The sequence below is a fragment of the Etheostoma spectabile genome, chromosome 12 (genome assembly GCF_008692095.1).
Source record: "Etheostoma spectabile isolate EspeVRDwgs_2016 chromosome 12, UIUC_Espe_1.0, whole genome shotgun sequence".
Lineage (NCBI taxonomy): Eukaryota > Metazoa > Chordata > Actinopteri > Perciformes > Percidae > Etheostoma > Etheostoma spectabile.
The window spans coordinates 26,962,817-26,963,439 of NC_045744.1; the positions used below are offsets into that span (position 1 = coordinate 26,962,817).

General features: G+C 43.0%; 1 protein-coding gene across 2 annotated transcripts in view; it reads right to left on the reverse strand.

Annotated features, from left to right (window-relative positions):
- scinlb (scinderin like b) overlaps nt 1-623 on the reverse strand; it is a 24,675-nt gene that overhangs the window by 6,372 nt on the left and 17,680 nt on the right. The window lies entirely within an intron of this gene.

Genomic DNA, 623 nt, shown 5'->3' on the forward strand with positions numbered 1-623 from the left:
TGATGTTTTCCACCTGTTTCCCAGCCTCGCCTTATCCCGTTACCCTGTGTAATTAGTGTCTGTGCTCCCCTCATCTCTTGCCAGATTGTGTTATTCGTCTGCCTGGCCGGCCCGTTTGTGACTTTTTCTGCGTACTGTTGTGTTTGCTCCCGTGAGGTTACCGTCCTTGTTCCTGTTCCTGTGGCCAGTGTTTTCCCCATGAGTTTTTCCCTGCCTCTGTTCTGTTTTTGTCTTGCCTTTTGCCCCTGGACCTTTTTGAATTATTGGATTTTGTATTTTTTTTGGGAATTGTTGGACTTTGTGTTTTTGCTAGTTGGATTATTTGTTGGTTACTGTTTTTGTTGTAAATAAATCCTTGATTATTAACCTCTTCATCCCTGCATTTTGGTCCTCATTCCCGAGACGGGTATGGCTGCAGCCTGGAGCGTCCCATGTCATGCCGTCTCGTCTCATGCCGAGGTGTGTCCAACAGTAAATTCAGAGGCTCAAAAATACAAAATCCCGAATAATTTTTCAGATGGAGTCACGGGTAAATTCGTGACCACGTTTGTTGCAATCAATTGAAAAATGTTAAAAACTGTTAAAGTAACAATTTTGCCATACACATAGTTTGCTCATTTCTG